Source organism: Saccopteryx leptura, chromosome 3 (assembly GCF_036850995.1).
Source record: "Saccopteryx leptura isolate mSacLep1 chromosome 3, mSacLep1_pri_phased_curated, whole genome shotgun sequence".
NCBI classification, from domain to species: domain Eukaryota; kingdom Metazoa; phylum Chordata; class Mammalia; order Chiroptera; family Emballonuridae; genus Saccopteryx; species Saccopteryx leptura.
In genome coordinates this window covers 246133011-246147935 of record NC_089505.1, presented here as the reverse complement: position 1 = coordinate 246147935, position 14925 = coordinate 246133011, and the positions used below count along the sequence as shown (strand labels likewise).

General features: G+C 41.9%; 1 non-coding gene across 1 annotated transcript; it reads right to left on the bottom strand.

Moving 5' to 3' along the window:
• Positions 1-14454: 14454 nt before the first annotated feature.
• On the bottom strand, positions 14455-14530 carry TRNAA-GGC (transfer RNA alanine (anticodon GGC)). Its single transcript has one exon. It is a non-coding gene; the product is annotated as a tRNA-Ala (tRNA).
• Between the last annotated feature and the right edge of the window lie 395 nt (positions 14531-14925).

Below are 14925 nucleotides of genomic sequence, written 5' to 3'. Positions count from 1 at the left end.
CTATTACAACCAAAAAAAATAAAGTACCTAGAAGTAAATTTAACCAAGGAGACTAAAGACTTGTACTCGGAAAATTATAAAACATTGATAAAAGAAATCAAGGAAGATACAAACAAGTGGAAGCATATACCGTGCTCATGGTTAGGAAGAATAAACATCATCAAAATGTCTATATTACCCAAAGCAATCTATAAATTCAAAGCAATACCAATTAAAATACAAATGACATACTTCAAAGATATAGATAACATATTTCAAAAATTTATATGGAACCAAAAGAGAGCACGAATAGCCTCAGCAATCTTAAAAAAGAAGAATAAAGTGGGAGGTATCACACTTTCGGATATCAAGTTATACTACAAGGCCATTGTACTCAAAATAGCCTGGTACTGGCATAAGAACAGGCATATAGATCAATGGAACAGAACAGAGAACCCAGAAATAAACCCACAGCTCTATAGACAACTGATATTTGACAAAGGAGGTAAGAGTATACAATGGAGTAAAGAAAGCCTCTTTAATAAATGGTGTTGGGAAAATTGGACAGCTACCTGCAAAAAAATGAAACTAGACCACCAACTTACACCATTCACAAAAATAAACTCAAAATAGATAGAAGATTTAAATGTAAGTCGTGAAACCATAAGCATCTTAGAAGAAAACATAGGCAGTAAGCTCTCTGACCTGTCTCGCAGTGATATATTTGCCGATTTATCTCCACGGGGAAGTGAAATAAAAGACAGGATAAACAAATGGGACTTTATCAAACTAAAAAGCTTTTGCACAGCTAAAGACAATAAGAACAGAATAAAAAGACAAACTACACAATGGGAGAACATATTTGACAATACATCTGATAAGGGGTTAATAACCAAAATTTATAAAGAACTTGTAAATCTCAACACCAGGAAGACAAACAATCCAATCCAAAAATGGGCAAAAGAAATGAATAGACACTTCTCCAAAGAGGACATACAGATGGCCAATAGGCATATGAAAAAAATGCTCAACATCACTAATCATTAGAGAAGTGAAAATTAAAACCATAATGATATATCACCTCACACCAGCCAGAATGGCGCTCATCAATAAAACAACACAGAATAAGTGCTGATGAGGATGTGGAGAAAAGGGAACCCTCCTGCACTGCTGATGGGAATTCAGACTGGTACAGCCTCTGTGGAAAACAGTATGGAGATTTCTCAAAAAATTAAAAATCGAACTATCTTTTGACCCAGCTATCCCACTTTTAGAAATATACCCCAATAACACCATAGAACTGCTCCAAAAGGAGAAATGTACCCCCATGTCTGTGGCAGCATTATTCCCAATAGCAAAGATCTGGAAACAACCCAAGTGCCCACCAGAGTACGAGTGGATTAAAAAGCTTTGGTACATATATACTATGAAATACTATTCAGCCATAGGAAATTATAACATCGGATCATTTGCAATAACATGGATGGACCTTGATAACATATGGAGTGAAATAAGTAAATCAGAAAAAACTAAGAAGTATATGAATCCATACATAGATGGGACATAAAAATGAGACTCAGAGACATGGACAAGAATGTGATGGTAACGTTGGGGGTGGGGTGGGGGAAATGGGGCGAGGAAGGAGAGAGAGAGGGTGAGGGAGGGGAGGGGTACAATGGAAATCAGATAGAAGGTGACGGAAGGTAATTTGACTTTGGGTGAGGGGTATGCAGCATAATCAAATGTCAAAATAATCTGGAGAAGTTTTCTCTCAACATATGTACCCTGATTTATCAATGTCACTGCATTAAATTTAATTTAAAAAAAAGAACAAGTAAATTTAAATAAAAAAAAATAGTAAAAGGAACGTAATCACCTTTTCTCTAAGTACTTGCAGGATTTACAGGTTACTCAGCAGCGGTTCAAAGACTGTCCAAGAGGCGCTTCCAGCATTACCAGGAGATCAAGTACATCACCCCAGGACTGACTTTCAAGTGGATGGGTCCACACATCGTAATCCTAACAACTCCCACTGCTGCTAAGGTAGAAAAATGGCGTGCCTTACTCCAACCACAAACCGAAGCTGGTTGGTCTAGGTACAGCGAATGTATGAAGAAACTCACTAAGGACTCTTTTTTTTTTTTTTTTTCAATGATAACAAGTCCAGGTTATCTTGTCATTCAATTATGTTGCATACCCATCACCCAGAGTCAGATTGTCCTCTGTCACCTTCTATCTAGTTTTCTTTGTGCCCCTCCCCCTCCCTCTCCCCCCCCCCCAACCACCACACTCTTATCAATGTCTCTTAGTTTCACTTTTATGTAAGGACTCTTTTTAATCAGACTTTGGGAAAACGGAGACTAGAATAAAAGGAAAGTCAACTTAATTGTCACTAAAGGTTAAAAGTTTTAAAATTAGGAGTTCTGACTAAAGGTAAATTGTTATAAAGGCCAATTAGTTTTATGTAAATTGCAAAAAGGTTTGTATAGTTTATAGGAAATTAATCAGTAATATTTGGTTTTTTCGTGAACTATATTGCTATTAATGCTGTCTGTTAAATATCTGTTACATGTTATAAGTTAATATCCCTAGACAACAGCCTCATACTCTTAAGTAAATTAAGTCAAGGATTTGATTTAGGAAATAGAACCAGTAGGGATTGTTTATGGCAGTGGTTCCCAACCCCCAGGCAGCGGACCGGTACTGGTCCGTGGGCCATTTGGTACCGGTCCGCAGAGAAAGAATAAATAACTTACATTATTTCTGTTTTATTTATATTTAAGTCTGAACGATGTTTTATTTTTTAAAAATGACCAGATTCCTTCTGTTACACTCGTCTAAGACTTACTCTTGATGCTTGTCTCAGTCACGTGATACATTTATCTGTCCCACCCTAAAGGCCAGTCCATGAAAATATTTTCTGACATTAAACTGGTCTGTGGCCCAAAAAAAGGTTGAGGACCACTGTTGTAAGGTATCAAAAAGCTGAAAATTGATATATTTGGGGAAGAAAGGTGAGGCTTTCCTGTCAGGCTTTCCTGTCCCATCCCTCCTTCAGGGAGGGGAGGGAGAACAGTGTGGAAGTTTCTGGCTTGCAAGAACAATGGGTCATTTATTTTTAAATCTAAATTAAAGGTTAACCGAGAAACATCTTCTCTTTCAATAGGAGGCAGAATTTACGTACCATCTTGCATTGACTGTAGTTCCTCCCCCTCCCTGGAATCTTGAGAGCAAAATACCTTTAGGCTAATGAGGGAAGATGAACCCTGAAAGATTTGTAAACATCTTTGATTGTGTTACCTTGAAAGTCTTAAAGTTTCTGTGTATCCCCTAAACAAATGTTGTCAGCTTGTGCCATGATGTCATGCTTGCCCCGCCCGTGTATGATAAAGGGTATATAAACAGCCTCTGAACTATCTTTAGGGCTCACACACAATTTGGGTCTGTTGCTCTGTGTCAGCCATATGCGGCTGGCATATTTAATAAATCTCCTCCTTTAATAAAATTTCAAAACTTATCTGGACTGGGCTTCTCTATGTGAACTCGATGAAGTGAGGTACAGTGCCTTTCAGAATCTGGGGTGCAGTACTTTATAACAGTGTTGCAATTAATTGAAACTATTCAATTAATAGAATAAAACAATTATTTTGTTTTACAAACAGCCTGGCCATGTTTTCAGTTATCAATTACAACATTGTAGCATAGCTATTGTCTATGCTACAATGCCACTTGATTCAGCACACTTGACCACAAAAATAATGAATTGTTTGACCTTGGGTGCGCACTGGCAAACTCTGCCTAAAGAAGGTGGGTTTCACATGACAGCTAAACGTCAAACAGTTCATATCGAGTACAGATGAGTACAAAATCTTTATAATGGAATTTTTTTAAAAAATAAAGAAGTATCACAAATCCATTTGACCAATTATTGGAAGTTAACCCTAGATTAGTCACACGCGGAATTCTTTTCCCTGTATCACTATCTTCTTAAATATCTCGATTTCCAATAATCAAAGATGCTTCCTCTTCTGAGTAGCTGAGATTTTAAAGTAGCGGAGAATATTAAAAATTTAATCGCGGGCCTCATAAACTCATTACACGGGCTGGATCTGGCCCACCGGCCGCATGTTGGCCATGCCTGCCTAACCAGTGGCACAATGGGTCGGCACGGTTGGGTTTCCCAGTCAGGGAACCAAATGTTGCAGAAAATCTCACCTAACAGAAAAGAGCAAGTGGCGGTACTCCGGGTGGCAGAGAGAACCAGTTTATTACGTGCTACCGGGACCAGACAGGTTAACACCCAGAGGTCTGGACCCTGAGCTTTCAGAGTCTGAGGGTTTTTATAGATTCTCTGCAAAGATCTGATTAAGCAATTAACAGTCACAAGTTGTGGGAATGCACTGGTCCTAACAGCCATGTGATCGCAAGCAGGAAGCAGGGGGTACAGAAGCAGGGGTACAGAAGGGTAAAAAAGCAGTTAGCAGGAAACAAGAAGTATAGAAAGCTTGCAAAGCAGTTATTGAGCCTGCTGTCAGTGAGGAGTTAAAATTTTTTATAGCAAAATAATAAGTTTGAGCTTTCTTATTGTATGTGGTAACTATCTTTCATTAAGAAAATTATGGCCTGACCAGGTGGTGGCGCAGTGGATAGAGCGTCGGACTGGGATGCGGAAGGACCCAGGTTTGAGACCCCGAGGTCACCAGCTTGAGCGCGGGCTCATCTGGCTTGAGCAAAGAGCTCACCAGCTTGGACCCAAGGTCGCTGGCTCCAGCAGGGGGTTACTCGGTCTGCTGAAGGCCCACAGTCAAGGCACATGTGAGAAAGCAATCAATGAACAACTAAGAAGTCGCAACGCGCAACGAGAAACTGATGATTGATGCTTCTCATCTCTCTCCGTTCCTGTTTGTCTGTCCCTGTCTATCTCTGCCTCTGTAAAAAAAAAAAAAAAAAAAAAAAAAAAAAATTATAAAAAATACAAAAAAATAAAAAAAGTGTAGTGCTTGAATCATCAATTTTGAAAGATTGTTTTTTCCCAATATACTTAGGCCTGTTTTCACCCAAAACTACATATGCAGGTATCAAATTTGGAATAGTGTTGATAGTATTGAATGTACAATTTCTGGAAGTGGGAAGCTTATAGGTTTTATTAAAATTTTTATATCAGTGGTACAGAAATGTCAGTACCAGCAGACTATTATGGCATTTTCTCCTCCAAGAAAGGGATATGATGATAAAATGCTTTAATAATTTTGAATATTATAACTGCTAACATTAAATAATATGTTTTTTTGTTTGTTTGTTTGTTTTGCCAAGGACAGAGAGACAGGGACAGGCAGACAGGAAGGAAGAGAACTCATAGTTGCAGCACTTTAGTTGTTCATTGATTGTTTTCTCATTGTGCCTTGATGGGGGACTGGGGGGAGGGTGGCTACAGCAGAGCTAGTGACCCCTTGCTTAAGCCAGCGACCATGTGCTCAAGCACATAGACATGACCCCACGCTCAGGCCAGCAACCTTGTGCTCAAGCAAGTGAGCTTGCCTTCAAACCAGCAAACTCGGGTTTCGAACATGGGTCCTCTGAGTCTCAGTCTGATGCTCTATCTACTGCACCACTTCCTGGTCAGACTCCACTGTATTTTTTAAGAAAGAAGGGCAGTATATTTTGGATCCACTTTTCTCTTGTATGTAAGGAAAGAAAAAGTCTTTTTTATTTTTTTTGTCAAGAAAAGAGATGTTGGTCTGACCAGGCGGTGGCGCAGTGAGTAAAGCGTCGGGCTGGGATGCGGAAGACCCAGGTTCGAGACCCCGAGGTCGCCAGCTTGAGCGTGGGCTCATCTGGTTTGAGCAAAAGCTCACCAGCTTGAGCCCAAGATCGCTGGCTCAAGCAAGGGGTTACTCGGTCTGCTGAAGGCCCGCGGTCAAGGCACATATGAGAAAGCAATCAATGAACAACTAAGGTCTCGCAACGCGCAACGAAAAACTAATGATTGATGCTTCTCATCTCTCCGTTCCTGTCTGTCTGTCCCTGTCTATCCCTCTCTCTGACTCTCTCTCTCTGTCAAAAAAAAAAAAAAAAAAAAAAAAAGGAAAAGGGATGTTTTGCCCTGTCCAGATAGCTCAGTTGGTTAGACCGTTAGAGCATTGTCCTGAAGTGTAGAGGTTGCTGGTTCAATTCCCAGTCAGGGCATATACAGAAACAGATTGATGTACCTATCTCTCCCTCTCTCTCCCTTTCTTTCTCTAAAATAAAAAAGGAAAAGAGCTATTTTTGCTTGTGGAAGAAGTTGGTGTATGTGTGGATAAAGAATAATCCTATGAGCCTGACCAGGCAGGCGGTGGTGCAGTGGATAGAGTGTCGGATTGGGATGCGGAGGACCCAAGTTCAAGATCCCGAGGTTGCCAGCTTGAGTGTGGGCTCATCTGGTTTGAGCAAAGCTCACCAGCTTGGACCCAAGGTCGCTGGCTTGTCTGCTGAAGGCCCACAGTCAAGGCACATATGAGAAAGCAATCAATGAACAACTAAGGTGTTGCAACGAAAAACTGATGATTGATGCTTCTCATCTCTCTCCGTTCCTGTCTTTCTGTCCCTATCTATCCCTCTCTCTGACTCTCTCTCTGTCTCTGTAAAAAAAAAAAAAAAGAAGAAGAAGAAGAACATTCCTGTGGGCTTGACCTGTGGTGGCACAGTGGATAAAGCATTGGCCTGAAATGCTGAGGTCGCTGGTTTGAAACCTTGGGCTTGTATGGTAAGGCGCATACAGGAAGCTACTATGAGTTGATGTTTCCTTCTTTTCTCTCTCTCTCCCCTCTCTTCTCTCTAAAAATCAATAAGTAAAAAAAGAATATTCCTATGTTTTAATATGCAAAGTATATCTGTGACAAAAAAAAAACAACGCAAATTAAGATGCCATCTTAAAATCAACCATATATAGTAAGCACTATAGCTACAGAAAAGATACAATAAGGTTTGTTTTTGAATGAGAATTAAATAGGGATGCCTCGGCCCTGGCAGGTTGGCTCAGTGGTAGAGCGTCGGCCTGGCGTGCAGAAGTCCCGGGTTCGATTCCCGGCCAGGGCACACAGGAGAAGTGCCCATTTGCTTCTCCACCCCTCCCCTCTCCTTCCTCTCCGTCTCTCTCTTCCCCTCCCGCGGCCGAGGCTCCACTGGAGCAAAGATGGCCCGGGCGCTGGGGATGGCTCCTTGGCCTCTGCCCCAGGCGCTAGAGTGGCTCTGGTCGCAACAGAGCGACGCCCCGGAGGGGCAGAGCATCGCCCCCTGGTGGGCGTGCTGGGTGGATCCTGGTCGGGCGCATGTGGGAGTCTGTCTGACTGTCTCTCCCCGTTTCCGGCTTCAGAAAAATACAGAAAAAAAAGAAAAAGAATAAGAACAAAATAAATAGGGATGCCTTTATGAAATGTAGTTATTTATTTGGTAAAAAAAAAAAAAAAAAATCCTGGGCATCAATACCTTACATAGATTTTTAAAAATTTTTATTAATTTTGCCTGACCAGGCGGTAGCGCAGTGGATAGAGCGTCGGACTGGGATGCGGAAGGACCCAGGTTTGAGACCTCGAGGTCGCCAGCTTGAGCGCAGGCTCATCTGGTTTGAGCAAAACTCACCAGCTTGGACCCAAGGTCGCTGGCTCCAGCAAGGGGTTACTCGGTCTGCTGAAGGCCCGTGGTCAAGGCGCATATGAGAAAGCAATCAATGAACAACTAAGGTGTCGCAATGCGCAATGAGAAACTAATGATTGATGCTTCTCATCTCTTTGTTCCTGTCTGTCTGTTCCTGTCTATCCCTCTATCTGACTCTCTCTCTGTCTCTGTAAAAAAATAAATTAAAAAAAATTTTTTTTTAATTTTTTTATTTATTGATTGATTTTATAGAGAGAGGAGAGGGGGAGAGAGAGAGAGAGAGAGAGAGAGAAGAGGGGGGAGGAGCAGGAAGCATCAACTCCCAATGTGCCTTGACCAGGCAAGCCCAGGGTTTTGCTTTTTTTTTTTTTTATTCATTTTTTAGAGAGGAGAGAGAGAGAAAGACAGAGAGAGGAGAGAGAGAAGGGGGAGGAGCTGGAAGCATCAATTCCCATATGTGCCTTGACCAGGCAAGCCCAGGGTTTCGAACCGGCGACCTCAGCATTTCCAGGTCGACGCTTTATCCACTGCGCCACCACAGGTCAGGCAAATTTTTATTAATTTTAATTTATTGTGTTTACATGTATTCAAGTGTTTCACTGAATATAACACCCTTACTCCACACCCTTGTATCCCTATTATTTATACCCCCTTTGACACTCTCCCCTTAATTCCCTCCCCCCTTCCCTCTGGGAGTTGCTGTCCTGTTATCTGTATCTCTCTGTTATGTATATATAATTTCACTAATTCCTTCACCTTCTCTGATCCCATCCCCTCATTCCCCTTCCCTCTGATAGATATCCCTATGCTCCCTGTTACCCTGCCTCTGCCTCTATTTCATTCCTCAGTTTACTTTGTTCATTAGAGTCTACATATAAATGAGATCATATGATATTTGTTTTTCTCTGTCTGGCTTATTTCACTTAGCATAATTTAGCATAATAATCTCCAGTTCCATCCATGCTGTCACAAAAGGTAAGATTTCCTTTTTTATCATGATCATGTAGTATTCTCATAAGTTTAAGACAGGGGTCCCCAAACTAAGGCCCACTGGTCGCATGCGGCCCCCTGAGGCCATTTATCCGGCCCCCGCCGCACTTCCGGAAGGGGCATCTCTTTCATTGGTGGTCAGTGAGAGGAGCACATTGACCATCTCATTAGCCAAAAGCAGGCCTATAGTTCCCATTGAAATACTGGTCAGTTTGTTGATTTAAATTTACTTGTTCTTTATTTTAAATATTGCATTTGTTCCTGTTTTGTTTTTTTACTTTAAAATAAGACGTGTGCATTGTGCATAGGGATTTGTTCATAGTGTATTTTATAGTCCGGCCCTCCAACGGTCTGAGGGACAGTGAACTGGCCCCCTGTGTAAAAAGTTTGGGGACCCCTGGTTTAAGGCATAATGCGGTCATGTAGTATTCTATTGTGTATATGTACCACCGTTTTTTATCCACTTGTCCATTGATGGATGTTGGAATCCATGGAAGTCCAAAAGACCAGAGTAACAGGCTTTATTGAAAGGAAGAAAGGAACCCTGCCGGGCACTTCTTCCAGGGAGAAGAGCACCAGTTACAGGCTATGGGCGAGTTGTATAGTGTTTGGGAGATCCTGAGGGGATACTGAGGCAAAAGTCCTGGTATGTCCAGAATGCTCCTTGGGGTGGTTTCTCAGCTTTTTGGAATTCCTTTGTCTCAGGGGCGATAGTCCAGTAAGGGTGAGGTCTGACAGATAAGCGGAACATCAAGAAGGCAGTTTGGAATTTACATATCTATCAATGGACACTTGAGTTGTTTCCAAATCTTGGCTATTGTAAACAATGCTGCAATGAACATGGGGGTATATATCTTCTTTTGAATCAGTGATTTGGTATTTTTAGGATATATTCCTAAAAGTGGGATAGCTGAGTCAAAAGGCAGTTTTATTTTTAATTTTTTTTGTTGTTCTTTTTTGTTTTTTTTTATAGAGACAGAGAGAGAGAGTCAGAGAGAGGGATAGACAGGGACAGACAGACAGGAACGGAGAAATGAGAAGCATCAATCATTAGTTTCTCGTTGCGCATTGCGACACCTTAGTTGTTCATTGATTGCTTTCTCATATGTGCCTTGACCGTGGGCCTTCAGCAGACCAAGTAATCCCTTGCTCGAGCCAGCGACCTTAGGCTCAAGCTGGTGAGCTTTGCTCGAACCAGATGAGCCCACGCTCAAGCTGGCAACCTTGGGGTCTTGTACCTGGGTCTTCCGCATCCCAGTCCCACGCTCTATCCACTGTGCCACTGCCTGGTCAGGCCATTTTTAATTTTTTGAGGAAACTTCATATTGTTCTCCACAATGGCTACACAAGTCTGCATTCCCACTGTAAGGCCAGAAGCCAAGGCTACTATCATAGCAGCCTCCTGGCCCATGCAGGTTCACATCGTATTCGGACAGTGGGTAAAGAAACAACGGAGCCAAGAACTGATGGGCCTTCATCTTTAATCCTAGCTTGCACCCAGCGGGTAAGTAAAAACACACACTGGGCTCCAAAACCCAATCACATTCAGTGCTCACAAAGCTACTGATTTATCCGAGTTTCCTAGAATCAAAGGTTTCTAGCTCACCAGACTTATTCTCCTCAGTTCCCCATCTTCTTCCTTCTCCAGCGTCAAACTGCACAAACTGGCATCTCACTCAGCACTCCGCCATCTTGGCTGCTTCTCTTGGCCACATGGCCTCTTTCTGCTCTCTGCTCTGCTTCCTCTGCTCTCTCTCATGCTAATCATCCCAGGAACCAAGAGCGCAAGCTCCCGCTCCGTCCCCATTTTATAGTGTAGAAATCCAAACCCTTAATCCAATATACAAAATAGGGAAGTCTCTAATACAAAGTCACTTCTCTGAGGCATGATTGGATTGTACCACCCCACATCAAAAAGGGTGGGAAAGGCTTAATCCCAAAACCAAGCCCCAAGTTACAACGATCCCCAACACACATTAATATCACCTGGGCGACGGCCTCACGTGGGCAGCACCATCTTTTAACAAAGTGAGCATAATACATTTTATCTGCCCAACACCCACCAGCAGTGCAGGAAAGTTCTCTTTTCTCCACATTCTCACCAGCTCTTTATTGTGTATTATTTTGTTAATGAATGCCATTCTGACAGGTATGAGGTGGTATCTCATTGTTTTTTGTTTTTTTTTTTAAGAATAACTTTATCTTTTTTTAATTTTTTTTAATTCATTTTAGAGAGGAGAGGGAGGGAGAGACAGAGAGAGAGAGAGAGAGAGAGGAGAGAGAGAGAGAGAAAAGTGGGGGAGGAGCTGGAAGCATCAACTCCCATATGTGCCTTGACCAGGCAAGCCCAGGGTTTCGAACCGGCAACCTCAGCATTTCTAGGTCGACGCTTTATCCACTGCGCCACCACAGATCAGGCTCTCATTGTGTTTGTGTGTGTGTGTGTGTGTGTGTGTGTGTGTGTGTGTGTGTGTGAGTGTGTGTGCAGAGACAGAGTCACAGAGGGACAGACAGACAAGAAGGGAGAGAGATGAGAAACATGAATTCTTCGTTGCGGCTCCTTAGTGCCTGGGGGGGGGGCTACAGCAGACGGAGTGACCCCTTGCTTGTGTCAGCAACCTTGGGCTCAAGCTGGTGGGCCTTGCTCAGACCAGATGAGCCCATGCTGAGGCTGGCGACCTTGTGGTCTCAAACCTGGATCCTCCACATCCCAGTTTGATGCTCTATCCACTGCGCCACCACCTGGTCAGGCTTTCATTGGGGTTTTAATTTTCATTTCTCTGATGATTAGTCCAATATTCCCAACACCATTTGTTGAAGAGGCTGTCTTTACTCCATTGTATGCTCTTGCCTCCTTTGTCAAATATCAATTGACCATAAAAGCATAGGTTCATTTGTGGGTTCTCTGTTCTGTTTTATTGATCTGTATGCCTGTTCTTATGCCACTAAGCTGTTTTGATTACAATGGCCTTGTAGTATAACTTGGTATTAGGAAGTGTGATACCTCCCACTTTATTCTTCATTTTCAAGATTGCTGAGGCTATTTGTGTTTTTTGGTTTCATATAAATTTATGGAATATTTGTTCTATATCTTTGAAGTATGCCATTAAAATTTTAATAGGAATTGCATTGAATTTATAAATTGCTTTGGGTAATATAGACATTTTAAAGAAGAAGTAAAACTATCGTTATTTGCTGATGACATGATACTGTACATAGAAAACCCTAAGGTCTCAGTCAAAAAACTACTGGACCTGATAAGTGAATTCAGCAAGGTGGCAGGATATAAAATTAATATTTAGAAATCAGTGGCATTTTTATACACTAATAATAAACAGTCTGAAAGAGAAATTAAGGAAACAATCCCCTTCGCTAGTACCTAGGAGTAAATATAGCTGTTAAGGTAAGTTTCTAAGCAGTGCTTTTTGAGTAAAGCAGAACTTATGTACCTCAAACATAAAAAAAAAATATGTAAGTGAATGTTCATACATGGCTCACAAAAATTAGGGAGTCAGGGAACGTGCAGATACTCCAGTACTTTCAGCCTTTTGTATAGTGCATTTTCATAAATTAAAAGAAGTTGGTTTTGCATTCATTTGCATAATTGAACAACTTTCTTTGACTTGTCTTTCGCTTTTCTGAAAATCATCCTGACCAGGCGGTGGCGCAGTGGATAGAGTACCAGACTAGGATCCAGAGGACCCAGGTTCAATACCCAGAAGTCGCTAGCTTGAGCGCAGGCTCATCTGGTTTTAGCAAGGCTCACCAGCTTGAGCGCAAGGTTGCTGGCTTGAGCAAGGGGTCACTGGGTTTGCTTTAGCACCCCCACCCTCGCCATCAAGGCACATATGACAAAAGCAATCAATGAACAACTAAGGAGCGGCAACGAAGAATTGATGTTTCTCATATCTCTCCCTTCTGTCTGTCTTTCCTTCTCTCTGTCACACACAAAAAATAAAATGCTTCTTTTTTTATCATTTCATATTCATTTTGAAATATCCTCTAATTTTAGTGAGCAGTATATAATTGTAAATCACTATGTCAGGGGTCCCTAAACTTTTTACACAGGGGGGGCCAGTTCACTGTCCCTCAGACTGTTAGAGAGCCGGGCTATAAAAAAAAACTATGGGCCCTGACCTGTTGGCTCGGTGGTAAAGCGTCAGCCTGGTGTGCAGGAGTCCCGGGTTCTATTCCTGGCCAGGGCACCCAGGAGAAGCGCCCATCTGCTTCTCCAGCCCTCCCCCTCTCCTTCCTCTCTGTCTCTCTCTTTCCCTCCCGCAGCCAAGGCTCCATTGGAGCAAGGTTGGCCCGGGCGCTGAGGATAGCTCTGTGGCCTCTGCCTTAAGCACTAGAATGGCTCTGGTTGCAACAGAGCGACGCCCCAGATGGGCAGAGCATTGCTCCCTGGTGGGCATGCTGGGTGGATCCCGGTTGGGCGCATGCGGGAGTCTGTCTGACTGCCTCCCTGTTTCCAACTTCAGAAAAATACAAAAAAAAAAAAAAAAAACCCTAAAAAACTATGAACAAATCCCTATGTACACTGAACATATCTTATTTTAAAGTAAAAAAACAAAACGGGAATAAATACAATATTTAAAATAAAGAACAAGTAAATTTAAATCAACAAGCTGACCAGTATTTAATGGAAACTATGGGCCTGCTTTTGGCTAATGAAATGGTCAATGTCCGGTTCCATATTTGTCACTGCTAGCCGTAACAAGTGATCTGACGCGCTTCCGGAGCCCTGACGCGTGCATCCTGTGTCACCGGAAGTAGTACTGTACGTGAGCCACGCCACATACAGTACTCTCACTGACCACCAATGAAAGAGGTGCCCCTTCCGGAAGTGCAGCGGGGCGGATAAATGGCCTCAGTGGTCCGCATGTGGCCTGTGGGCCGTAGTTTGGGGACCCCTGCACTAGGTGATAGCATATTGCAGATGAGACTGAAAACTTAAAAGGCAAGTTACATTACAAATTTAAATTATTTAAGGCATATTCAAATTTATCTCATGAAAACACATATATAGAATATCACCCATTCAGCAATATATGTGGAATCTTAAAATTTTAATGGGTTGAAAAACTTTTGGATTTATTGCTAATGGAAGGGCCACTATCAAATGACTACTGTATTTCCCCATGTATTAAATGCTCCCATGTATAAGATGTGCTTTAATTTTGGGGCCTGAAATTTGTCAAAACTCCCATCCATTAGCTTGTCCTCATCTGTGTCTGATGATTAGTCACTGTCTTCAACAATGAGCACAAAAGCAAGCGTGAAAAAAACAGGAAATGAAGGAAAAATATTTATAACCACTGTATAAGACACACACAATTTTTAGACCCCAAATATTTCGAAAAATGGTGTATCTTATACATGGAGAAATATGGTAATTTATGTGTGTTAGAGAAGTCTGTCAAAATTTAATGAAAACGAGTAAAAATATATCAGCTTGATTATAGATAGTGCTCCTGAGATAGTGAAAGTTGAGGTTAACATTGGATATTGGTGATATGTTGAATGGATAAGACATGTAATAATTTGTTTATTGTACTTTTTTTTTTTTTTTGTATTTTTCTGAAGCTGGAAACGGGGAGGCAGTCAGACTCCTGCATGTGCCTGACCGGGATCCACCCGCCACGCCCACCAGGGGGCGATGCTCTGCCTATCCGGGGCGTCATTCTGTTGCAACCAGAGCCATCTAGCACCTGGGTCAGAGGCCATGGAGCCATCCCCAGCGCCCGGGCCATCTTTTGCTCCAGTGGAGCCTTGGCTGCAGGAGGGGAACATAGACAGAGAGGAAGGAGAGGGGGAAGGATAGAGAAGCAGATGGACGTTTCTCCTGTGTGCCCTGGCCGGGAATCGAACCCGGGACTTCAGCACGCCAGGCTGATGCTCTACCACTGAGCCAATCAGCCAGGGCATTTATTGTACATTTTACTAGAAATAATTTATAAGCTAAAGCTTTAAAATGCAACTAATAACATAATTATCACCACAAACTGGATACTGATTCTTGAACTTAAGATATTTCAGGATTTTATAGGATTCATAGTATGTACAACTCCATTCTTTTATATGTAATTTAGGCTGAAAATGCCTGCTTGCTTGCTTGCTTTCATTCTTCTTTCTTTTACTTTCTTTCTCTTTTTCTTTCTTTCTTTCTCTCTTTTTTCTTTCTTCTTTCTCTCTCTTTCTTTCTTTCTTTCTTTCTTTCTTTCTTTCTTTCTTTCTTTCTTTCTTTCTTTCTTTCTTTCTTTCTTTCTTTCTTTCTTTCTTTCTTTCTTTCTTTCTTTCTTTCTTTCTTTCTTTCTTTCT